At 35.9% G+C, this 27,282-nt stretch overlaps 1 long non-coding RNA gene across 5 annotated transcripts in view; it reads right to left on the reverse strand.

Annotated features, from left to right (window-relative positions):
• LOC143672787 (uncharacterized) overlaps positions 1–27,282 on the reverse strand; it is a 71,047-nt gene that overhangs the window by 23,601 nt on the left and 20,164 nt on the right. For 3 of the 5 annotated variants that reach the window (XR_013170033.1, XR_013170029.1, XR_013170032.1), the window contains 2 exons: positions 10,940–11,131; positions 8,945–9,160 (listed from right to left, as the gene is read on the reverse strand). The exons of 1 other annotated variant lie outside the window; for it this stretch is intronic. This is a non-coding gene — a long non-coding RNA (uncharacterized LOC143672787). Of the gene's footprint in view, positions 1–8,944; positions 9,161–10,939; positions 11,132–27,282 lie in introns of those variants that run through there. One more of the 5 variants, XR_013170031.1, reaches the window with a different exon arrangement.

Raw genomic sequence — 27,282 nt, forward strand, 5'->3', positions numbered from 1 at the left:
GTATAGAAGACCCTCTCATAACGCTTACATCCTAGAATCACCATCTTAGTCACTTTCTTGTCTGTTCTCTAGCTGTTGCTTGAAGCAGTTGTGAACTTAACCTATTCCATTCCATCATCTTCCCAAAATTCTCCATCACCATACTTTTAAGTTCAACCTCATTAAGTGATGGTTTAACCATCTCTAGTTTCTGTATATGCTCTTCTAGGTTCTCTATATTCTGAGATTACATTTATTGGCTTATATTAGCAAAATCATACAGAATCTATCTTTTTGTGTCTAGCTTATTTCACTCAACATTATGTCCCCAAGTTTTATCCATATTGGCATATGCTTCAGGACCTTATTTCATCTTACTGCTCCCTAATATTCTATTGTGTCTATATATCAAATTTCATTCATCCATTCATCTGTTGATGGGCACTTGGACTGTTTCCGTCTTTTGGTAATTGTAAATAGTACCACTATGAACATTAGTGTGCAAATGTCTGCACATGTCACTGCTTTCTGTTCTTCTCAGTATACACCAAGTTGTGGTCTTACCGGTTCTCAGTGAAAATTGATATTTAGTTTTTTGAGGAATTGCCAAACTGTCTTCCACAGTTGCTGTACCATTATATATCCAAGTGAAGTATTCCAAATTCTCCATATCCTCCCCCAAATTTATAGTTTCCTGTTTGTTTAATAGCAGTCATTTTTATAGGTTTGAGATGATATCACAAGTGTAGCTTGATTTGCTTTTCCCTTACATTAATAGAGATGAACAACTCTTTTTGTGGTTTTTTGGCCATTGGTATTTGCTCTTCAGGAAATTTTCTACGAATATTTTTTGCCTATTTTATAATTGAGTTGCTTGCTCTTTTGTTGTTGAATTTTATGATTTTTAAATATATACTGGACTTCAAGCCTGATTTGATATGTTGTCTCTAAATATTTTCTCCCATTGGTTTGGCTGCCTCTTCACTTTTGTGATAAATCCTTTGAGGTACAGAATATTTGACTTTAAAGAATTCACATTTATCTTTTCTTTCTTTCATTGCTTGTGCATTTGTTTTAAAATTTAAGAAACTACCTCCTATAACTAAGTCTTGAAGATGTTTCCTTATATTTCCGTCTAGGATTTTTATGGCACTGCTCTTATACTTAGGTGTCTGATCCACTTTGAACTAATTTTTGTATAGGGAGTAAGGTGGGTGTCCTCTTTCATTCTTTTTGCTTTTGATATTCACTTCCTTCAGACCCATTTATTGAAAAGACTATTCTGTCCAAGTACAGTGGACGAAGGTCTTGGAATATCAATTGAGCATAGATTTGGTGGTCTATATCTGCACTCTTAATTCAAGTCCATTCATCATATGTCTATCTTTGTGCCAGTATCATGTTGTTTTGAGTACTATGGCTTTATAGTAAACTTTAAAGTCATGAAGTGTTAGTCCATCCACTTCATTCTTCTTTAGGACATTTTTGGCTCTTCAAAGTCACTTTATCTTCCAAATATATTTGATCACTAGCTTTTCTGAGTCTTCAAACTAGGTTCTTGGAATTCTGTTTCCTACTGCATTGAATCCATAGATCAATTTAGGTAGAATTAACATCCTGATGACATTCAACCTTGCTATCTGTACTGATTCAAAAGGCTTATATATCATAGAAAAGCCATGTTATAATCTTGATTCCATCTCATGGAGGCCACTGTTTCTTTTAATCCTTATTCAGTACTGTATGTTGGAAAATTTATTAGGTTTTCCCCAGAGATGTGGCTCACACAATTGTAGGTATTCATTTTTAATAAGAGGGTGATGTGACTCTACCTATTCCAGGTGGGTCTTGATTAGTTTACTGGAATCTTTTAAAAGAAGAAGCATTTTGGAGAAAGCTTCAGAACAATGGCAAAGAACATGAGAACCAGCAGAATTCATGTAGCCATAGACCTTTGGAGATGAAGAAGGAGCATGCCCCTTGGGGATGCTAATGAAAGAAGCCTTGAGAGAAAGCTAGCAGATGTCACCATGTTCACCATGTGCATTCCCAGTTGAGAGAGAAACCCTGAACTTCATCAGCCTTTCCTGAGTGAAGGTAACCTCTTGGTGCCTTAATTTGTATATTTTTATAAACTTGCCTTAATTGGGACATTTTCATGTCCTTAAAACTGTAAACTAGCAAATTAATAAATTCCTCTCTTTCCAAAGCCAATCCAGTTCTGGCATTTAGTAGCTGTGCTAGAGGGCAAAGTAAATCATGCTCCTCACTATGATGCCATCTTGCTGTGCATTTCTACTATATTTTTAAGCTCTAGTATTGTGACTTTCATCTCTATAATTTATGTTTCTCTTTATACCTTCATATTTTACTTTTTTGCACATGCATTATATTCTTAATATCCTTTATCTCTTTATGCATATTTTCCATAGATGTCTTGACAGCCTATTATTTTGGTGTAAATCTTAAAGTCAGTTTCTCTCTCTTCTCTAGTTTCTGTTCTTGATAGGCTTTATGCTTTGGCTCTATTTTGATGCTTCATCCAGCTTATTCTGGAGCTATAGAATATCATGTGTTATATTGTTCAGATTTTCTAAACTCCTCTAAATTTGATTCTTGCCCTGGATTCTTGGTAAAATTTTTAAGGTTGTACTCTATGCACAGTTATCTATGTCCATGAGAAAGCTAGTTTTCCTCTGTTACTTCTCCAGGAATGATTATTCCATTTGTTACCTGCAGAATTTTCTTTCCAGCTATTATTATTTGTTTAAATTCTCTCACTCACTCAGCGCTCTTTTTTCCTTACACTTTTCAGTTCTGTGCACCATCCTGCCTTATTTTTTTTTTTGTTTGAGGCTTTTCTCCTTCTGGATTATTCCCATTAGAGTTTCCCATCCCAGAGACCCAGATGGTGTCCCTCCACATAGGTGGGTCACTGCAGAAATGTCAGTTGTGTATTTAGATGGTCCAGCTTCCAGAGCTTGACTTGCATATAAACAACCTCTTGCCAACAGTTCCACTGCAGTCTCTCTTTTTCTGTACTCATTGGTCCTTTTGTAGGCAGCATTCCTCAGTGGTTTACATTCCACCCTACATCTCTGAGGACTTGTGTGACTGTGCCTGTATGTAGTGGGGTTCTAACTTGACTCTATAAGAAGCTCTATATTGTGCATCTGCAGCAGGAAGGACCCGGGTCATGCTACATCTATGCATCTCCCAAGCTGTGTTTGGACTGAGAGGTCTGATATAGAAATATCCTACCTGATCTTAGAGATTTTTTTTAATTCAGTATTTATGGAGACTTTATCCAGTCTCTGTTGTCCTGCAAAATTCTAAGAATTGGGAATTTTTCCTCTCATTGATTCTGACAGGTGAAATTCTAGAAGATGTCTCATGTTACCATGTGGAAGATGTCACTCTCCACTACTATATAATTTTATCATTATAAAATTATACCTACATAGGTTTGTATCCTTGGCCAGTTTGTCAACAATATTCTGTAAGTATGATGTGTCCTGAATGCAACATATCAGAAGGCACAGGATTGCAATTTTTCCCATCAGGGGTGACATTAGCTTGATATCATGTACTTTCTGATATGTTGCACTCATAAGGATGCATCATTACTTTGTTCACTTGGTTAAATACTCTCTACCAGATATCATATCTATAAAGTTAATATATTATTCTCATAATTAACAAGTATCTTGTGAGGATTTATTGAGAGATGTACATAGTCATCACATTTAATATGAAAATTCTTCTGCTTCCTTTGACTATCTGCACTTGTATTTTGCTTTAGGAAATGAAAATTGTCACTTTTGCTTACTGGAAATAATGATTTTTGCAAGTGGAGGTTCTGAGATAGTTAATTTCAGAACCTCCACCATTACTATAACTATCAATTGAATAGTTAATATTTAATTATAATACTAAGAATCACCATCTCCTATTTTAGGTTACATTTCCATGCATGTTTATCTGTTTATTGTCTTTAAAAAAGCAAAATAGTGATCTAAAGTTTTTACAAAATTGGAAATACGCTTCAAACAACTTCAATATTAATGAAAATTTTCTGCTAAGTCAGAAAATTTAGTTCGCATATTTTGAATGTTTTTATGCATAAAATCACAACGTTATTCTACCAATACAAAAATGTTGTTGCCTTTAAGTGATTTACATTAATCTTCTAGTATGCAAAAACTGCCAAGAATATCCTTTAAGGACTACACCTGTGTATTGTCCTGTGTGTTCTCTTTAAATAAATTCTCAGTCAGATAAACTGGGGTAGAACACAGGTTTTACTTCTGTTGGGCATTTGACAAAATATGCTCATAGAATAGGAGGAATGTCGCTATTGATCTCATAGATTATTTTTGTGGTTCTGTGCACTATTATGAAACACAAATCACATGATATCTAGAATATTACAAATGTATTTAAATTATTGTTTTTTCTGGTCTTATTATATTTGAACCTATCATTTCTGTCAAAATTCATCAGACCAAAGTAATCGTACATTTTTTTTTTCTGTGTTCTAGATCTTTGCTTTTCAAAATGGTGGCCTGTCATCACTGGGAAGATTGTCAGGATGCAGAAATTCAGGCACCAGTCAAGAAATTCTGAACCTGAATCCACATTTTAACAAGTTCTTCAGTTCATTTTTGTATACACTAAAATTTTAGAAGTACACTTTAATTCAACATGACTTCTCCCATCTGAGAAATAATGATGTGTGAGTTTGAAGGGATTCAGGTACCCTAGAAAAGCCATGTTTTTATCCTAATCAATCTTGAGGAAGAAACCATTTCTTTTAATTCTTATCCAATAATGTAGGTTGGAAACTTGATTAGGTTATCTTCACAGAGATGTGACTTACCCAGCTGTAGGTATTAATTTTTGAATAGAGGGAGATGTGTCTCCGCCCATTCTTTGTGGGTATTGGTTAGTTTACTGGAAGCTTATTAAAGAGGAAAGATTTGCAAAGAGTTCCTTTTGAGAATGAGGAGAGAGGTGAAAAACCTCAGCCAATCCATGAGGCTAAAAGTCCACCAGCCAAAGCCCTTTGGAGATGAAGAAGGAATACTTACCCTGGGAGATCTTCATGAAACAAGAAGCCAGGAGAGAAAGCTAGCAGACGCCACCAAGTTCACCATATGCCTTCTCAGTTGGGAGAGAAACCTGGAATTTCATTGGTCTTTCTTGAGTGAAGATAACTTTTTGTTGGTGCTTTAATTTGGATATTTTTATAGACTTACTTTAATTGGGACATTTTTCACAGCCTTAGAACTGTAAACTAGCACCTTATTAAGTTCCCCTTTTTAAAAATGATTCCATGTGTGGTATATTGCATTCTGGAAGCTAGAAAACTAGAACAAATGCCAACTAGCTTTTATGATATAAATATAGCATTATATGTATATATATATGTATATATATACATATGTGTGTAAGGTCTTAGTTATATATTTTATCCTCCACAAAAGTATAGTATCTGTGATTGATTTGTTGATCATATGTCATCCTCTTTCTTTAGAGACAGGGGGACACATTAAGAATATCACTGTCTCAAAAATTACCTTATTGGATAAACCACTTCTCTCACCTTACTCAGAACCAGTTCTTTTAGCTGTCTCCTTTTATCTTGGGTCAAATTACAAACGATTCGGATGCCTCTTGGTGAAATGTGTTTAATTTCAAGGACTGTTGATATTTAGAGACATGGCCATAGACTTCTCCAGGATGAGTGTGAATACTTGGATCCTAGTCAGAGGAATTTTTACAGGGATGTGATAGTGGAGAACTATAGGACCCTTGTCTCCCTAGGGATGCATCACATCTCTCCTGAACTCTTAATCTGACCTCGGGGACATATTTCTTTCCTCTGTTGTAAATCACTGCAGAGCTCCAGTTTTCCTTGACTGTGTCTTAGACCCTGATTTCAAGGAAAAGATAAGGTTATTATTGATGTAGAATTAAACATTTTCTTGTTTCATCTGGACTGTAACCTTTCCCTTTCTTCAGATGATTTTCATCTTCCCTTCTAGATTCTTATAATCCTGGAAATTTGTTTCATAAAACCTTGTGACCTACAAGTCAAAACTCAAATTTTGAAGATCCTGGACATTTTTTTCAGTAATTCTTGAAAGTGAAGCTCAGGAGCTGTGAATTTAAAGTGCTTCCTAATTATTTTAAAGGCATTGTCAGGGAACAGGTTTAGAAACAATGCTCTAGAAACACTGGGTATATTCTGTCTTTGTGGAGCACAATTTGGGTTGGAAAGTGGAAAATCCCCAGCTGAATCATGTTTGTTTTTCTAGCAAGAATATCTTTCTATCTCTAAGCTGGTTGTGGTCACATTTCTCAAGCAGAGAAAGAGCCCTGACTACTTTGCTCCTCCAATGCTTTGGGACATCTGGGAAATTTTGTGCATGTTTCTAAGGATTTTTCTGTCAGTTAGGCCATTTCTACAATTTTGCTTTAGTCTCATGGCAGAACTATGCAAGGGTGGTGTTCTAGTTTACTAGCTGCTGGAATGAAAGATATTAGAAATAGAACGGCTTTTAAGAAAGGAAATTTTTTAAGTTATTAGTCTACAGTTCTAAGCCTGTGAGAAATGTCCCAGTAAAAACAATGAGATAGAAATATCCAATCTAAGGCATCAGGGAAAGATACATTGATTCAAGAAGGCCAATGAAGTTCACGGTTTCTCTCTCCACTGGAAAGTCACATGGCAAAAATGGGGACATTTTCTAGTTTTCTCCAAAGACTCCTTTTTTTCATGAAACTCCTTGGGAGTATTATCCTTCTTCATTTACAAAAATCTCTGGCAGTGTGGGCTCTTCAAGTTTCCAGCCTACAGTGACTGATGATAGAGATAATAGAATTATATACCATGGTTGCAGAACTACATCAAAAATCTAAATTTTAAATGCCGCAAAGAGCAAAGGTGAAGGTCTAATCAACAGAGTGTTGGCCAAGAACTCATACTGAAGCAAAAACAAGGACAAAATACTCTTGTTGACCCTTCCCATCCCCCCAGTTATTATAAAATTAATAATGTTAGGGTGGGAAAGCTAATGTCAGGGTTTTCTGTACACCAATTAAAAAAGATAAATTTACAGAATGCATCATGGGTCTAATGATTTTAATACTGGACTGATTTAAAAGAGATAATTAACATTCTACAGTTATACTTATGAATACAGTATTTCTGATGATGATTTTGTTTGTGTTTAGTATTTCATTGTCAATATAAGTTCCAGGAATTGGGGATTTTATCTCTTTTATTCACCATTGTGTCCCAATACTATGAAATTTGCTGGCATGGAACAGTTGTTCAATAACTATTTGTTCAATGAATGAATACCATATACAACATATTCAATGAATGCTATTCTCAACAATTTTCCAAGTATTAAATGCCACCATCTGAAAAATATAAACATGCATTGATAGATTGTATTATTTTCAAAATATTGGCAACACTTCCTGTTCTGGATGTATCTCTGAAGGGAGATCAGACTCTTCGCCCTACTGACCTCAGGCTGAGCCATGTGACTGACTAGAAGGGACATGTTCAACCTATGAACAGAAGCTCTAGGAATCATCATGTGGATCCCATTTCTTTTCTCCCCTTTGCTGTGAGACCAGCATTTCCAACATTTCTTCCTTCTGTCTTAATTCCAAAGTGAAGATGGTATAAAAAGAGCCACAGGCTACCTACCAAGGAAAGAAATGTAAGTGAGCATTAAAACTTTGTTAATGTAAGTCGCTAAGATTTGGGAGCTTTTATTCCTCCAGTATAATCTGGCAAAGGCCCAGCGATACAGCATACATAAAAATATAGAATATCACACACAAAAAAAAATGTAAAAAATGAATTCAATAAGCATTGACTAAATACAGCTGTACACTTTTCATCCCTTAACAAAAAGAAAGAAATTCTAGTTCAAGATCTGCCTCAAATATCACTTAACTTGAGCAAGATTCTCTGACCACCCCTGTAATAGTCAGGACCTTCTTGATTGCACAAAGCAAAAACTCAACTCTAACTAGTTTTCCACCACACCTCAACCTACCCCTCTTCAGTTTTCCTTGTCTAAGTACATGGTAACTCCATCTTTCTAGTTGATCAGGTCAAAAATGTTTGAGACATCTTTGTTTGTTCTCTCTTTTATGCCATATCCATTCTGAAAACAAATTGGGTTGTCTGAAAATATTTCCAAAATTTGATCATTTCTCAATACTTGCAGGTCCTTCAGTGGTTCAAGCAGTTTGTCATTTCTCAATAGCTTTCTGATAGTCTCCCCATTTCTACCCTTTCCACCTAGAGTCAATTCACTGCAAAGCAGCCAGTTGATGCTTTCAAACATAAAACATGAGTCAGATCATATCACTCCTCTGCTATCCTTCTCACTCAGAGTAAAAGATAAAGTCTTAAAAATGGTCAATAAGGCCTTAATGTGATCTGGTCACATTTTCTTACTGATTTCATATCCCAGCTCTTTATAAATTTCTCACTCTGTTTTAACCACATCACTAGTCTCCTTGAAATGTACAAGGAACATTCTGACTAAAAGCCTTTTACTTGCTGTTCTTGCTGCCTGGAATGCTCTTTTCCTGATATCCATGGCTTGCTCCCTCACTACCTTTTTTGTGCGATCTCCTTATCATATGTAAAATTGTAATAACCCCTTTCCACTCTCCCTTTTCCCTTTCTCAACTTCAGTTTTCTCCATACACTCAAGTCATCTCTATACTATATTTTTGTCTGCACTATAATTAGTTTATTCTCTCTTTTCTCCCACTAAAATTTAAACTCCATTGGGGCAAGGGTTTATATCTATTTTTGTCACTGGCATATTGTATTAAATTATCTGCTATTGCTATTATCTATTGCTATTGTGGCAAAAAATCACCATGAAATTTAATCTTAAAATGACAATAGGGTCATACTATCTTTAATAATTTCTGCATGACAAGAATATAAGAGCAACTTGATGACTGGTTCTGGCTTGGGGATTCTCATGTGAAGGCCTGACCAGAAGTGAAGGATTTGTTTCCAAGAGGGCTGTTTCACATAAAAGTCAAGTCGGTATTGGTTGTTGATGGAGGGCCTTATATTTTTTCTTCATAAGGCTGTTCACACGTGGTTCTGGCTTCTCCTAAAATGTCCAGTCTAAGAGAACAAGACAAAAGCTGCAATGTCATAAAGACTTAGCCTTAGACGTTATACCCTGTCACTTTTGTTATATCTTATGGCACACAAGCCAGCTCTTATTCAGTGTGGCGGGACTATTCAAGGACATGAGCACTGAGTGGCAAAGATCATTGGGAATCAGTTTGGAGGATGGCTAACTTACCTATTTGTCCACAGAGCCCAGAACAATCCCTGGTATAATGTCTATTCAAAAAATATTTGATGAGTGAATGAGTCACTTGATGGTAATTGATGAAATAATAGAAGTAAAGAAAGATTAGAAGAACAAAGTCTTAGAAGAGGCAAGATTTACTGGAAATGGAAATTCTAATAAACTCAGAATGCTCTCCATCTCTTCTCTGTCTCTTAGGATATTTCCAGGATCTCTGCATTTATATACTTAGAGCTGTATAATAAGAGAGGAAAAGATCTATACTTTTCCAGTTCTAATTTGAAAAACCCCAGAGTAAGACTCTGGCAGGTCTACCCCCTATAACCAATTGGTATGGCCAGGAGGTTAAGGCAATGTGATTAGATTATCTGTAGTAAGCACCTATACCTGTTAATAGAAGAAGAATATGGAAGGGCATATAGACAAACAAAAATAATCCAACTTGTTCAGTCAAGTTAAATACTGTCTTTTTTGTATATCCCCTAATATAATAGAACATATCATGTGCTTATTTGTTCACATGTCTGTTTTCTATACCATACCTTAAGTTCCTACAATAAAATCTGAATGCAAGACCATGCTTTTATACACTAAACAACATGAGATTTGTAGTCAAAAGTCATTGATGCTTGCATTTTTGCTTTTTCTTTTATTATCACTGTGGCTCTGGACCAAACTTAACTTCTTTATTTTTTAAATGTTCTTAATAATGGCCTGTTATTGCCAACACAATATACAAGCTAAAAATATTAGTTAATGTCCTTCCTCTTAGGCAAGTCCTGGACATAATTGTATGCCTTAAAAATGTTTGTGAATGAAAAAAAGAAAGAAAAGACTGCCTCTACAAGATGGATCATGATTAACACATAGCTTTCCTAAGATACATAACCCTTTCAAACTAACATATTACACCTCCTGGACCATAAAAAAGTCATGTTTTCTTTCTGTATACAAAATATTTTCACTCAATCACAATATCAGAGATCCTTAAACCATTTAAGTAACAAAACAAATAGAACACAAGGTTAAGAGCAGTACAAAGTCTCATCAAAGTCTATTACAGGCATGGTATGTTCTAAGGCAAAATTTTCCTATGGCTCTGGCCCTGTAAAACTCAGAACAAGTTATTTGCTGCCAACACACAAAGGGAAAATCACAGGAGAAATATTCCCATTTCCATATGGAGAAATCAGAAGGAACACATGGATCGCTGGACTGAAGCAGTTTTGAAAATCTACAGGGCAAACTCTTTCAGATTTCAAGGTCTGAGAGTTATTTACCCTCAGGGCTTTAGAAAGCAGCAGTCCCAACCTTTCCAAGTGCCTATGTAACAGCCTGCCTCTCTCTGAGCGCAACCTTGGGGGGACATTGGGGAGACCACATTTTTCTCAGCCAATCTTTTCAAGCATTGAGCACCTGGGCTGTCTGTCATATGTGGGACACACCCTCAACCCCTCCATGTGGTGGCAGCCAGGATTTTCCCAATCTTTGAGAAATGTGGCCTACCCTCTCCAAGGTCTAAGGTGGCACAATTCTTCCACTGTAATGAGGTGGAAGGCCCACCATGTGCTCTCAGGGAAACTCACCCTCTCCAAATGATTGGGTGGGTCCACTCTCTTGGGCTGAGTTTTCTTGACTGTAGATTTTGGTTCCATAGTTCTGCTTCTCAAAAGCTCCATTTCCAATCCTGTTTTTTTTTCTGAAATGACTGAATGCTTCCACATTTGCCCACATATTCACATAAGGTACTATTCTCTGGGATGTCTTTTCCTGGAAGCCTAGAATTTTCCAAAACATCAGTTTCTGGTTTCTTTGTGCCCAAGAGTTCAATTCTTAGCTTATCTCTTTCCTGTCACATTTTGCTAGAAGTTGAAAGGATAAACCAGACTACACTTTCCTCATTTAATTTGAAAATCTCTTCTGCTGAATATCTGCATTCATGGCTTTTAAAATCTGCCTTCCAGCCAAAGCCACTAGTCAACTTTACCAGATTATCTGCTATTTTAAAACATGAATTATCTTCCTTCCAATTTGCAATAACATGTGCCTCATTTCTGTCTAAGCCTTATCAGAAGTATCTTTAAAGTCCCCATTTCAACCTACAGTCTTTTCAGAGAATTCTAGGCCTTCTCTATCAGGTTCCACACAACTCCTCTGAAATTTTTCCCTGATCCATTTAAAAACCTTTTCCAACATGTTCAATATTTGCAAACTGAAGCACCCCACTTCTTTTGTACCAAAATCTGTTCTTGTTTTCTAGCTGTCAGAATGTGATATACCAGAGGCAGAATTGTTTTGAAGAAGGGGAAATTATTAAGTTGTAAGTTTACAACTCTAAGGACAGAAACTGTCCAAATTAATGCAAGTATATTGAAAAGCCCAATCTAAGGCATCCAGGGAAAGGTGCCTTAGTTCAAGAAGGTTGATGATGTTCAGAGGTTCTCCCTCAACTAGAAAGGCATATGGCAAACATGGTGATGTCTGCTACCTTTCTCTCCAGACTTCTTGCTTCATGAAACTCCCCCAGAGGTGCTCTCCTTTATTTCCAAAAGTCACTGGTTAGTGGACTCTCTTCACTCTCATGGTTCTCATGGTACTATTGCTCCTTTCAAAAGGATTTTAAAGGATTCTGGTAAACTAATCAAGACCTTTTTTTGGAATTGGCAGAGTCACATTTGCCTCAAATCAAAGGATAATACCCACAATTGGGTGTGTGGTACCTCTGTGCAGATAATCTAATCAAGCTTTCAATCTACAGTGCTGAATAGGGATTGTAAGAAATGATGCCTCCACAAGATGAATGAGGATTAAAACATGGCTTTTCTGGGGTACATAATCCTTTCAATCCAGCATAGGTGATGAAGAGTTAGGAATTTTCTTCAACAATCCCAAGGAAACCATGCATATATGTCCTCAGTTTTATAGCTTCCTATCTTATGCAGGTTTCAGATATGGTCCCTCAGAAATTCAGACTCAATAATTTCATCAGAGCATAAAACACCTTCTTATACACTGAAAAAATATAATCTTCAAATTTTATTTTTTCTTACTGCTAACTAAGACTATAAATATCAACTCTGTATGTCCCATTTTCTCAACTGTAAAATAGTTTGGTGTATTGATTAACCTCATAAAATTCTTACATTTTCCAATGCCTCTGGGGATTTTAGAACATTGTTCAGCACATCACAAGCTCACAAATGATATCTTTTTCTGAATAAATACAATTTCATCTTTTTCATGTTTAGTATAAAGCTTACCGAAAATCTCTCTTGTGTGTTTTCATTTGTTCTTAGTGGTAAATTGAAAATTTCTAAAATAGCATGTCCAAATTTACAATGCTTTGTAATACCGTAAGTTAAGTGATTAATACACCCTCTATATTTATTAAACTGTTTTGTTTTTGGTTAAGTTACTACAGGCAAATATATTCATTGGGATTGCCACATATTTCCCTCAAACCATATCTCAAAGATTGTGTAATTGAATCCTAACTGTTTATTACATATATCACTGAGTCTTACCAAATTTTCACCTTTCATGTTTTTCACCCTCCTTTGATTCTTAAGATAGATTACAGCATTTACATTTTGTATAGTAATAACATATTAAGTAACTAATACAAAGACTCCTAAATGTCATTTAAATGCTTATTCATTAAAAAGTTCTCATTATCACTTGTTTCTGACTGTTATGCATTTCCTGTAAAATTTTACTGTCATATGCCACACTTCAATGGTTCAAAATTTAAGTGATTATGGTAGCAAAATAATAGTTGAAAATGTCATTATCTAGAACATTCATTTCTTGAAAGTACATCTTTATTGTGTTCAAGATTTTATGGTATGCAGTTTCTTTCATTCTTGCCTTGCAATCCATATTACTGAGTTTCTCTTATTAGATAGGCTCTCTGTTTAGGATTGAATAATATCCCCTACAAATGTTTTGCCCAGGTTTCAACACCTCATTCTGTGGTATTTAAATGATTTATAAGTAGAATTCTGAAGGTGTGCCAAAGCTGAGTGAGACTGGGCCTTTTCCCTATATGGCTGAAGTTGTTATAAACAAAGGAATTGGACAGAGAAGGAGAAGCCACAGACAGTCAATAGAATCTATAACAGAAAGCAGAAGCTGTCTCCATGCACATTACCATATTCTGTAAAAGCCCCAAGGAACCCTATAGATGGCAAGTCTTCCAGAAGATAGTGAACCTAAGATAACACAAGATTTCTAGACCATAAGTCAGATTTCTGTTATTAAGGTAACCCATTTTTTAGTACTTATTTTAACACTCCCCAACATCAATTCTCTATATTGTATTTTACACGACAATATTCACTTCAGTGAATTTTAAGATACTGTGGGTTTTAAGTCATATATGATCAACCATACAATTATTGTCAATAAATATATGCATGTGCTTATTTATCTCTACTATTATCAAGTCTTACCTTGTGTGTTAAATTTGCTGTGTTCACAAATCAGTAGTAGTTTTATCTTGTCTAGGTGTGTAGCTATTTAGAAAGGTTTTTTTGTTTGTTTTTTATTGTTTTGCTTGGGAAATGAACCCAGGTCTCTGGCATGTCAGGTGAGAGCTGTGCTTGCTGAGCTACCATGGCCTTCCCAAGAAAGTTTTAATTTCACTATCTATTTGTTGAAGAATATTTATTTTCTTTGAAAGAGAAAAACATTTTGGATTTGAGGGATATTTTTGTAGTGTTTGAAACATTGTTTCTCTATCAGTTAATTTTTAATGTTTTTATATTTTGTTGCACTTCAGCTATATCTTCTTAGGACATCCAAGACTTGCTTCCTTGCAATGAATCTACTTGCAGAATGGTAGATTCATTCCAAAAAGTTATATTGGGAAAAATTTCCAGCTGTAGTAGCCTTGAGTATTTACACTTCAGTTAAGATTCTGGAAGTAAGGGTAGTTGTAAAGGGAATAAATTATATTATGAGGATGCAAACAAACTGTGACAACTGCTAGTAACTAAAACCTCAGTATGAAAAGATATCAAGGACATAAAATGTCTCAGTTCAATCTTATTTTAAATGAGTTACTTTTTTTACAGTAAGCAGACAGAAAATTTATTGAGAAAGCATGTAAGAGAATATGCAGGCACTCTCACAAAGACAGTGGTGAAAGAAGTGAGAGGCAATAGACAATGTGGAGACATTAGATTTTATATATTAGCTTTACTTACTCCTTTTCCCCTTTCCTTGTTCAGAGCTCTTTCTTCTACCCTCCTTGCTCTTCAGGGCAGTGCTGTAGTAGATAGTGCATTTGGTCCCACTCCTATCTGTAGAGGACTCACTCAGATATGGGTCATTTGGCTCCAGATGTGTTGGTTGCCACAGGATGTTTCCCCTAAGTCAAAAGCTCCCAGACATGTTGCCTTTCCAGGACACAGGCTTTCCTGACCTTGATTAACAATCCTTGCTTAAGGGTCCCTTCACACTTTTTCCCCTTCCACTCTCTCTCTATTCTAGTCTGCCTCAATGTCCCTCTCAGAGAGTTCTTGCCCCTTAATCTTAAGGGGTGATGGGAGACTGGCATTTGTCTTCTCCTTGTCAGAGGTGCAAATCCTGCCTGATGGGGTACAGAGACTTCTGGTTATCTGTTTTAAGTTGAGAAGGGAAGGGGTCAAAGAGAAATTGGAAAAACTGAAAATCCTTACATCAGCATTGGTTTAGTGTAAAAGGTTTCTAGTCTGGAAGAAATAAATTTGGTGAGGAACCTAAAAATTCAAAGACAAATTAATAGCAAGAGGAGGATAGAAGTGAGCAGACTTAGGAGATGCATCAGTCAAGTGAGATTGGGGAAGAGGGAAGGAAATTATCATCTTTCAGGTCAAAGAGAAAACCTCGTGCCTTCTCTCTAAGCCATCTCAGCGGGTGAATTTACAACCTTCCCTCCTACATGGGAAATGACTCCCAGATGTGTAAATCTTTCTGACAACATTGGACAGTACTCCTGAGGATGAGCCTGGAACTACCATCAGAGTATTGAGAAAGCTTCTTGACAAAAAGGGGGAAGAGAAATATGAGACAAAATAAAGTTTTCATTGCTGAGAGATTTCAAACAGAGTTAAGAGGTTATCCTGGAGGTTGTTATGCATTATGTAAATATCTCTTTTTGGTTTATGGTGTATTGGAGTAGCCAGAGGGAGGTACCTGAAACTATTTAACTGTGTCCCAATAACCTTCATTCTTGAAGATGATTGCATAAATATATAGTTTTTACAATGTAACCATGTTATTGTGAAAATCTTCTGCCTGATACTTCTTTTATAAGGGTATGAACAGATGACTAAAAAGATAAGGATTAATAAATAAATAAATAATAGGGGGTAAGGGGTAAAAAACTTGAGTACATTGAAATACCAATGGTCAATGAGAGGAAGTGGTATAAGGTATGGGATGTATGAGTCTTTTTCTATTATAATTATTTTTCTGGAGTGATACAAATGTTCTAAAAATAATCATGGTGAAGAATAGTCAACTATATGATGATATTAAGAGACATTGACTGTATACTATTGATCAACAGTATGTGGGTGATTTCCCAATAAAAATATATTTTTTAAAAACTGAAATATAAACTGCATTAAAGATAGCTATTTGGTACTTATAGATGCCAGCATTATTGTATTATATTGTTTTGTATGTAACTGAACTTTTTACTTTCCACAGGTGGTGAAATGCAAATGCATAAAATGTAATGAAAAATCTACATTTTGGACATATAATGGACAAAGATATAACTGGTGGGGGAACATAAAGTTATAGGAAAACTATATATGCAGGCTATTGAAATTAATTTATCAACCATATATAATTGTTATGTATTTAGAAGGTTAAATTTTAACCCTATGGAACCACAAGGGAAACTATTGGAAAATATATCCAGATATAATTGAAAAGGCATGCAAAATGATACAACACAAGAAAGAAAATAAACTAAAAAGTAGGCTTTAAAGGAAGAGAAAGATAAAAAGTTATAACTTCCAAGGGCTAAATAGCAAAATGTCAAGATAAAAACCTACATTATCAACAGTGACTTTAAATTTAAATGGAGTAATCTCTCCAATAAAAAAGCAAAGATTTGTAGAATCAATTAAGAAAGACTGGCCCAACTCTATGCTTTTATGAGACTCACTTTAAAGTCAAAGTTACATGGTAGAAAGAATGGAAAACCTATAGCAAGTTATTGGAAACAAAAGGCATCGGGAGCAACAATACTAGTACTGGATAAAATAGATATTAAGTTAAAAACAGTTTCAAGAAACACAGATAGTCATTACATACTGACAAACAGGAAGATGTAACAATTATAAACATATATGCACCTAACAGGAATACCCTAAAATATATGAGGCAAATGCTGACAGATTTGAAGGGAGAAATTGATTGTATACAAATAGTAGTATTTTTTAACACAACATGTTCAATAATGATAGCGCAACTAGTCATAAGATCAATAATGAAATACAATATTTGAATGATGCACATATAGAACATTGCACCCAATAAAAACAGAATGCACATCTTTCTTGAATGCAGATGGATCACTCTCCAGGAAGACCATACAGTCTTGTTTAGACCAAACAAGTATAAATAAATTTTAAAATTTTGAAAGCATACAATATATGTTCTCTGACCAAAATGGAATGAAGCTAGAGGGAGAAAAAGAAAATTCCCCAATACAGGGACATTAAACAATATACTCTTACACAACCAATGGGTTAAAGAAGAAATCAGAAGCAAAATTAGGAAATGTTCTGAGGTGAATGAAAATGAAAATACAACACACCAAAAATCATGGATGTGGATGCAAGGGTAGGGTAGTGGTAGAATTCTTGTCTGCCATGTGGGAGATCCAAGTTCAATTCCCAGCCCAGGCACTTCCTCAAAACAAACAGACACAAATTCAACAAATGGTGCTGCCATAATGGGATACTCACATGGAAAAATAATGAAATGTGACCCCACAACACAGCATACAAAAAAACTTATGGAAAGCAGTTAAGGCAGAACTAAGAGAGAAATTTACAGCTTAAGTCCTCCATTAAGAAAGAAAAAAAGACTTCCACTCATATATCTAATCTCAAAACTGGAAGAACTAGAAAAAAAAGAGCAAACTAGACACAAAGAAAGCAAAAAGATGGAAATAACAAAGATTAGAGTGATGATAAATGAAATATAAACACAACAATCAAACAAAAACAATACAGAATCAACAAAACAAAAAATTCATTATTTGAAAAGATCTACAATATTGACAAACCTTTAGGTAGTCTGACAAGGATAAAAAGAGAAAGGATACAAGTAAATAAAATTAAAATTGAAAAGTACGGATTATTACAACCTTCGAAAATAAAAGAGATTATAAGTGGATAGTATAAAAAATGGTATGTCCACAAATGAGCCTACTTTGAAGAAATGGATAAATTCTTTGAAACACACAAATTACCTATATTTACTCAAGATGAAATAGAACAGATCAACAAACAAACTACTAGAATAGCTCAACAAACAATAATCAAAAACTTCCCACAAAGAAATCCAAGGATCAGGTGTTTTCATGGGGGAATCCTACCAAACATAACAACGACAACAAAAGAACTCCAATCTGTTCAAACACTTCCAAAAAATTGAAAACGAAGAAGCACCCACTTATTCATTCTATTAGGCTCAAATCTCTCTCATACCAAATCCAGTTAAAGACGGTTCAAGAAATAAAAACTACAGACCAAAATTTCTTATGAATATAGATGCACTATTCCTCCACCAAATACTGTGGCTGCTCAAAAGTGAGTCCTTGCAAATGTGCACCAGAGTCAATTAAATGACACCCACATTTTGAGGAATGCAAAAGTTCATTTAGCAAATGCTAGCCTCATGAGGACAGTAGAATGTTTCCTCAAATCTGTCTCCCTGAGCTGGAGAAACATTCAGTGTTTTATAGCATTCAAACAAAATCAGATAGATTTAGATTATGAGGTTGGAGATAGTCTAATCTCTGAGTATGCACAGGTTGATTACTGGCTTTGCTCACTTGAAGTTTAAGGTTTCAACTATTGAATATATCAGTTCCAGGCCAACTCTGATTAGCACTGACTTGGTCAGTTCTGGGCTGACTCATGTTACTTTGTTAATAAACACTGAGAGTATCAAATTTGAGGGTTACAAAAACAAGATAAGGAGACACATGCTTGAAAATTCATGAGTTAACACGTTATTGTCCAGTTACAGAGTAAAGATGATTACAATTATATTGTAAAACATAGCATCATCCTCAAAGAAATAAGTCATCTGGGTTACAGTTTAGTGAGTTATTAACAGTTACAGATAATTGCTGCTGGGTACATCAGAGTATATCATAAAGTAAGAGAGCATTTAGATAACAATTCTGTAACTATAACTATATTTGCTAGCACTTGTCACAATACTAGCAAACCAAAAACAACAGCATTTTATATGATATATAAACAGAATTATATACCATGATTATTCTAATTTGCTAAAGCTGCTAAATGCAAATACCATAAAAGAGTTGGCTTTTACAATGGGAACTTACTGGTTTACAAGTTTACAGTACTGAGGCTGTGAAAATGCCCAAATCAAGGCAATGCATTCTTCCTGAAGGCCAGCTGCTGGCTATCCTGGACTCCTCTATTAAATGGCAAGGTGCATGGTGATGTGGCCAGTCTCTCCCCTGTGCTCTGTGTTCTGTTGCTCTCAGTTTCCTGCTTGCATGTCTTTTTTAAAATCATTTTTGTCTTAATTTCCTTCTATTATAAATAATTTCTGTGAAAAGATTAAGATCCACCCTGAATGAGTTGTGTCACATATAAAGTTATGATCCTACCCACCAATACATCTTATTTACAATAAGCCCAAATCTATGGTTGGACTCCCTTTAAGTTTGGAAAGAAACCTTATACATCTAGACAAATGTTTCTGACAAATTTTCTGGAAACAATGTCTCTTCAACAAATGGTTCTAGGGAAATTGGGAAGCCACTTGGAAAAGAGTGTAAATGGACCCCTACTTAACACCATATACCTAAAGTAACTGTGCATGCATTAAATCTTGCCCATAAGAACCTAAACCATGAAAACCCTAGGTGAAAATATATTGATAAAATCTATAACCTTGGATTTGGTAGTGATTTCTAAGATATGACAACAAAGCATGAATAAAAAGGAAAAAAGTTGGTAAGTGGGCCATATCAAAATTTACAACTTTTTTACATCATATGACACTTTCAAGACAGTGAAAGACAAATTAAAGAATGAGAGAAAATAAATGCTATGTATATGATAAGGTTTTAACATCCATATTATAAAGAATGAAAGAAAAAGACAGATAACTCAATTTAATGATTGAGTAAAGGATTCAAATAGACATTATTCCAAGAAGATATACAATGGACCAATAAGTACAGGAAGAAGATGCTCATCATTATTGGTCATCATGAAGATGAAATAAAAACCACAATGAGATACCACTTCACACCCACTATAATGCCTATTTCTTTCAAAGGGAGTAAATATTTCCATGAGGATTCAGAGAAATTGTAACTTTACACATTGGTGGTGGTATTGTAAAATGTAGTTGATGTGGAAACTTCCTTGGTAGTTCCACTGAATTTTGAAAATTAGAATGCTATACCATATAATCTGGCAATCTTATGCTTGGTACATACCAAAAATAATTGAGAAAAGGGATTGGAGCTACATTTATATACCATTTATTCTTATCCCATTAGTTTGTTTTGCATGCCAACTAAGATGCATATCTCATAGAGACGCTACTACTACATTGTACAACAGGTTAAGAATGTAAGTATGGGGGCCATACAGTCCTAGCTTTTCCCTTTAGAAGTTTTACATTAATCCCCAGTTTCCTCAATTAAAAAAATAGATTTTATAACACACACATACCCACAGTGAAGATTTTGTAAATAATATTTGTTGGGCACATAGTAAATGGGTGCTTAGCAGACTTTATTTGAACTCTTCTCATCCTTTGGACTGGGTGTTCTCTGTTTTGGTTTGTTCTCTCATCCATTTCCTGTTCACCAATTTATACTCATCAGTTTAGTGGTTGACTAAGGTGCATTCAAGGTCTCTTATAACACTGAAAGTCTTATATTGTTCATTAATTCACATCTACATCTGAAATTCTCTCACACTTACTTCTCAGATTTATGAAAAGAACTCTGCTGAACAATTTTAAGTACTGATAGTCAGCAATAATCAGATGAATTAATAATTAAATAGATTAACTCTGTCCTATTGTATCTATAAATTTTAAGTGGTTCATTTTCATTTCCAGTTTTTTAAGAAAAAAGAAACAATACACCTAGAAACACCAAAAATGGATGTCTTAGTTGGCTTAACCATAGGCACATTTAAGTAAAGTGTCCATATAATAATTGTAGCACCTGTGTTTGCATTGTAAGATTCATAAACCATTTAAAATTAAGGCAACAAGCAAAATACCTACAAATTCAGATAGCAATGTTCTTAAATTCTAAGTATTAAACAAAAACCTAGATATCATTTGATTAGCTGTCAAAACTGTGAGTGTTCTTAAAATATCAAGTAGAAAGTTCTTACAAATAACTGCAGTGCTGTAGTAATGACCTGTGTTACTAAACATTTTCTTAACTTCAAGAAGATATGAAGATACAAATATTTTCATAGTTAACATATGGAAATCTTAACCACCTAAAATGTATATCTTTGTTTGCTTATCTTTAGGCATATTTAAAAAAATCCAAGTAATCATTGTAACTCAGCACAGTCTTTACCAATCACATAAGTTCTGATATGTTGTTTCTTCATTTTATTTTATCTCCAGATGGTTACTGATTTCTCTAGCAGTTTATTCTTTGACCAATTGATTAAAAGTGTGCTATTTATATTTGTGAACATTTTCTTCTGTTGGTGGTTAATATCCAGCTTCATTCCATTGTGATCAGAGAAAGTGCTTTGAATAATTTCATTGTTTTTAAATTTATAAAGACCTGTTTTGTGCCCTCACATATAGTCTAACCAGAGAATGCTCCATGAGCATATGCAGAAGAATGTATATCCTGGTGTTTTGGAGTGTAATGGCCTGTATATGTTTTTTAGGCCTAATTGTAAGTTCTTTTCATAAATCTGAGAAGTAAGTGTGAGAGAATTTCAGATGTAGATGTGAATTAATGAACAATATAACTTCTCTATTTCCTTATTGATCATCTGTCTCATTGTTTTGTCTATAGAAGAAAGTGGTTTATTGAAATCTCATGCAACCTCTACTCAATGTCATGCCACCTGATGAAACCAAGGTTCAAACCCTGAATACTGCACTCTCCTCACCATAGCTCAGCTCCTTCTCTTCTTGGCAAATGATCTCACATTCCAAGCTCATCCATAATAACACACTGTCATTAAGCAGCTTCTCCTAGGCCCTCCCACCTTCTCCTCTAGCCAACCCCCGTTTTGCAGTCCTCATTCTCTCCAATCCAGCTCCTCTTACCTTAATGTTCTTAGATGTCTGCACCATTTCTCCCTAAGAATATATGGCTGTAGCCCTCCTACCCAACTCATATATGTATGAAAACATGAATCTAAATTGGAAACCTAGAGCCTCAGATCATTTCCCATTGTAGAGGGGAGACACTAGCCTTAAAGAGGTAGTTATCACACCTCTCTTCCAGAAGTGTCATGAGGGGTAAAAGTGGTAACTCATAGACAGAGCTGAGCACAGTGGTGGGCACAGAGAAAGCACTTGATGCATATGAATTTGAAACAGTTGTTCTCAATCAGTAATTATGCATCAGGGATAATTTTGCCACCTATGTATGGTTGCAAGAGTTAGTAAAAAAAAAGTAAGCAACAAATAATAAATAAATAAAGTCTATTTTGTCTAATATTAGCATAGCTATTCCTGCTTTCTTTTGGTTACAGCTTGCATGGAACATCCTTTTCCATCCTTTCACTTTCAGTCTCTTTGTATCCTTGTTTCTTGTAAGTAGTAAATATCTGGGCTATATTTCTTAATCCATTCTGCCAATCTGTATCTTTTATCTGGTTAGTTGAGTCCATTAACATTAAAAGTTATTACTGAAAAAGCATTTATTGAATCCATGATCTTATCCTTTGGATTTTGTTTGTCAGATCTATATATTCTTTTCCCTCTATCTTTTTGTTCTTTTAGTTACTCTTAATAGTACTCTTCAATTCTGTGCCCTTCACCAGACCTCCCTCTCCTTTTTTTTTCAACTGGCAGAACTCCTTTTAATGTTTCTTGTAGGGCTGTTCTCTTGACAAATTCTTTCAAGATTCACTTGTCTGTGAAAATTTTAATCTCTCCCTCAGTTTTGAAGGAAAATTTGGCTGGGTAAAAATTATTGGCTGGAAGCCTTTCGCTTTCAGGTTATTAAATATATCATAATACTGAGTTGTTGCCTCCATAGTGCCAGCAGAGTAGTCTGAATTCAGTCTTATTTGATTTCCCTTGTATGTATTAGATTGTTTTTCTCTTGCTACTTTCAGGATTTTCTGCTTCTCTTCAATGTTTGACAGATTGTTTAGTATAGATCTTGGGGAAGGCCTATTTGAATGTATTCTATTTGGAGTTTATTGGCCTTCTTTGATTTGCATACTTATGTCCTTTATTATGATTGGGAAGTTTTCCTGTTATATCCTCAACTAATGTTCCTTGTGGCATAATTTTATTCTTGGCCTGGTGGCTTAGTCTCTTTCTCTCCCTCCCTCACCATTTTGGCACGTCCGGTTCTTCTAAGCCTCTGAATTACAAGCCTCACCAGCGACTAGAGATGATGCAGCCTTGTCTCTCTAACCCTATTGGCCTTCTCCTTAGTACTCCACCTACCCAACATCCTCTGCTACGGGTACACTCAGGAACAGCATCTCTATGGTCACAGTCACTCATCCGTCCTCCCTGTGTGATTGGCTACCCTCCCCTGGAGGCCATGCCCTAACTCCGCCTCTCCTCAAACTGTATATAATCCAGGGCTCGTCAAGCCTCGTGGTCTTTAGCTTCTGGTGGCCCTGGCATAAGCGTCTACCAACAATAAAGCTACCTCGCTTCATGCCTTAATTGACTCGGCCTCCAGTCCTTTAGACCCGCAGCGAGGTCTCCTGCGCGTGCCCCTTGGACCCAGACCCCCGACTCGAGCCCCTTTTCTGCGTGCGGCAGTGTCGTCTAGCAAGCAGTGAGAAGCTGAGGAGTAGAGGGTCCCCAATAGCTTAGCGGTTGGGCAAACCGCAGTTCCTAGACTTTTACTCTTCTCTTCTCCTTCAGAGATGTCAGTGATTCTTGTATTTGTGTGCTTTGTTTTGTCTGTCATTTCCCTGACATCCAATACAAATTCTTCCATCTTTTTTTTCATTTGCTGTTTTGAATGTTCAAAATCAGTTGTCCAGTCATCTAGTTCACTTACTCTTTCTTCTCTCTCTTCAAGTCAAGCCCCATTTGGAATGGGGCTGCTCTCTCTTTAAGGCCAGTGCCTTCCCTCTCCAATGGGAAATGATCTGAGAAACTAGATTCCTATTTAGATTCACATTCTCATACATATATGAGTTGGGTAGGAGGGCTACAGCCATATATGCTTAGGGAGAAATGGTGCAGACTTCTAAGACCATTAAGGTAAGAGGAGCTGGATTAGAGAGAATGAGGACTGCAAAAGGGGGATGGCTAGAGGAGAAGGTGGGAGGGCCTAGGAGAAGCTGCTTAATGACAGTGTGTTATTATGGATGATCTTGGAATGTGGGATCATTTGCCAAGAAGAGAAGGAGCTGAGCTATGGTGGGGAGAGTGCAGTATTCAATATACAAAAGTATATTTGTGTTTCTAATACACTTTTTTTTTGCATGGGCAGGCACCAGGAATTGAACCCAGGTCTCTGGCATAGTAGGCAAGAACTCTGCCTGCTGAACCACCATGGCCTGCCTTTAATATACTTTTGAGTTGGTCTACAGTATCTTTAATCTCTGTGATATCTGCTATTTTTCTATTTATTCTTTCAAATTCTTCTTTATGCTCTTATAGTCTCTTCTTGATATCCTTTAGTCATTAGTCATCCTACTGATTTTATTTAGTAGTATTTTATGAATATCTTTGATTAGTTATCCCAAAGTCTGTGTCTCTTCTGGTATTTAAATTTTGTCATTAGGCCAGACTATATCTGCCTGTATCATGATATGCTTAGCGATCTTCTGTTGTCTTCACAGTATGCAAATATCTGGATTGGTCTACTTTGTAATTTGATTTCTTCCAGTAGTCTAAAGCTTTGTATTTGCAGGATGGATGTAGAGCAAGATGTAGTGGACTGGGTAGGGCACAACAGTGGTGATATTTTGAGGTCAAGAAGTCAGTTCACAAGTGCATGGGCACATGGCAGTGAGGAGAATGTGGCTCCGTGGGTGTATGGTTTTCAGAGCAGGACACTGGTGTGTGCTGGTCTAAGGGGGTCCTTTCAGATTTCAAGGGCAGAAGACCAGGGTTGCATCTGTGTGGTCTCAGGGCAGGTGTGACTTGACAGAGCAGGTCAGCACTTGCCCAGAGCTGGGGAGTGTGACTGAGGACCAAGCACTTGTATGGATTTGAGAGGACTATAAATTGATGTACACATGTGCAGAGCTCAGGGGTTTCGGTTGGGTTTGTATGACTGTATGGGTTGTTGGTGGGTGTAGCCTGGGTATGAAGGTGAGTGCCTGTGGCCTTTATGAGCTGTAACCACCTGCAGGGTGCAGTGAGGAACATGTGGGCCTTTGGAGGGGCATGGTGAGACTATGCTCATGCAGGAGAGATGGGTTGGGCTGGAAGCCATATATGCACTTGGGGTGAGGATGGGGGATGGGTACAGGTGGGAAGGCGCTTGGAGTGGGGGGAGAGGCTTATAGCATTTAGGTGTGTGGGGTGCTGGTAAGTTATGAGTCATGGGGCTACATCAGTAAATGTAGTGCATTGGAGGAATTTCGCTTGGCTTACTTCTTAGTTCTATCTTCCCATCTCTGCACTCCTGAGGAGTTTCAGAATTCCATTTGGAATGGGGCACATTATGCTGTTTGCACTAGCTGGATGGTCTCTGGTTCTATTTGCCTTAATTCTTCAGCTTTTGCAATGAGGGCCTTCATATGTGGTGTAGAAGACCCTCCCTGGCCACTTACACACTGGTATCACCATCTCAGTCACCTTCCCATTCTTTCACTAGCTGTTCCTTTGAGCAGGAGTGAGCTCAACATTTCCTATTCTGCCATCTTCACAGAATCTGTCCCTGTAGTTTTATTTAATACCACAGAATTATACACTTGGAAGCAGTTAAAACTGGATATATTGAAAGTTTCATATACAAGTACTATTAAATATATAGCAAATGTAATGAGTAAAGGGTCTGAATAGTTATTTTCACAGGAAGATAAACAAATGAACATTTTACATATGAAAAATGTCTTAACACCATTACTCATATTACACATTAAGGAAATGCAAACAAAAACTGCAATGAGATACCTCTTCACAGCCACTAGAATGGCTGGAATAAAAAAGTTATACAATGGCAATTGTCACCATGGATTTTGAGAAATGAGACCCCTTACACATTTCAGTATAGAAAGTAAAATTGTGTGGCTGCTTTGGAAAACACTGGCCATTCCTCAAATAGTAAAACAGAGGTATAATATGACCCTACAATTCCATACCATGATACAAACACAAGAGAAGTTAAAACACATTTCCATGCAAAATCTTGAACATAAATGTCTGTAGAAGCATAATTTATAATTGTTACCACTCATCATCTGGTGAGTGGATAAACAAAATGTGATATAGGTATACATTGAAATATTTATCAACCATAAAAATGAACAAAGTATTGATAATTTTGCAACATGAAGAGCCTTGAATACATTATACTATGTGATAGAAACCAGTTACACAAGATCACATATTATAGTTTTCCATTCATAAGAATATTGACAGGGAATCCTGAGAGATGGAAATTATATTAGTGGTTGTTTTGGGTCACACAAGAATGGAGTGGAAAGTGGAAGAGATTGAGGTTTCAATTATATAATTAATAGATTTTATTTTTAGAACAGTTTTAGGTTTACAGAAAAAATAGCATGAAGTGCTGATGATTTGCATATACCTCTTCTTCTCTCACACAATTTCCATATAATTCTCATCTTGCATTACTTTGGTACATTTGTATAAGGGGTGGACTGATATTAATACATTATTATTAATTAAAGTCCATAGATTACATTGTTTCACTCTTGGTGTTGTAGAGTTCTATGGTTTTTGATAATTGTTTAATGGCATAAATCCACTACTAAATTATCTTCAGAAAAGCTTCATTGCCATAATTTGCAATCCATCTATACATCATTCACTGCCCCAGAGTCCTGGCAACCACTCATCTTTTGTTCTCTTTGTATATTTGCCTTTCACAAAATTTCATATACTTGGAATCATACAGTATGTAGCCTATTTGTACTAGTTTTTTCACTCCACAATATGTATTTAAGATTCCTCCATAACTTTATGTGGCTCAAAAGGTCATTTATTTTCATTGATCAATAATACTCCACTACCATTGTATGGATGTATGAGAATCTCTGTAAACACTCACCCATTCAAAGACATAATTGTTGCTTCCAATTTCTAAAAATTGGTGATTCAGTTATAAAAATCCATTGTTTAGGCTTCTATATGGTCATAAGTTTTCAGCTTTGGAATATCCCAGGAGCAAGATTCCTGAATTGCATGTTGTTGAGTTTTGTAAGAAACTGCCAAACCCTTCCAAAGTTCCTGGAACATAGATTTTCCCACTGGAAATAAATGAGCATTCCTGTTTCTTCACTTTATTCCCCATAGTTAGTGCTGTCAGTGTTGGGGTTTT

The sequence above is a fragment of the Tamandua tetradactyla genome, assembly GCF_023851605.1.
Source record: "Tamandua tetradactyla isolate mTamTet1 chromosome 15 unlocalized genomic scaffold, mTamTet1.pri SUPER_15_unloc_3, whole genome shotgun sequence".
In the NCBI taxonomy this organism is placed as follows: Eukaryota; Metazoa; Chordata; class Mammalia; order Pilosa; family Myrmecophagidae; genus Tamandua; species Tamandua tetradactyla.